Genomic DNA, 468 nt, shown 5'->3' on the forward strand with positions numbered 1-468 from the left:
GGCTTTGCAGTAGGTAAAGTATATACATCAAAGACAATGTTTTTAAGTTTTATTTTTATGGTACATCGCACATATTATTTAATTATCTCTGTGGTTGCCGAATATATCTGATAAAAGATCATGAGAATATGTTGGCGCTTCATTTTCACTACGCCTATATAATGGTGATTTGCTGATGATGAATTTTACTATAAAAAGTATCATTTCCGACCATCTACAGGTACTATTCTAGAAATTGTTCCCCAACCTTTCTAAAAAGAGTCTGCACGCACCCCATACCGCCAAATCTTGCATCCGCCCCAGCTGTATGATCATATTCACACTAAATATATTAATCAGTCATAAAAGTACCTTGTTGTTGAGGATATTGCTTAAAATTTGTTTGAACAGGTTATGGACCCACGCAGACTAGATACTCAGATTCAGATTTATTCATACAAAGCATAGAAGTGAAAACAAGACCATATA

Source organism: Anneissia japonica, unplaced genomic scaffold, assembly GCF_011630105.1.
Source record: "Anneissia japonica isolate Jap-2015-1 unplaced genomic scaffold, ASM1163010v1 scaffold2969_len165980_cov149, whole genome shotgun sequence".
Lineage (NCBI taxonomy): Eukaryota > Metazoa > Echinodermata > Crinoidea > Comatulida > Comatulidae > Anneissia > Anneissia japonica.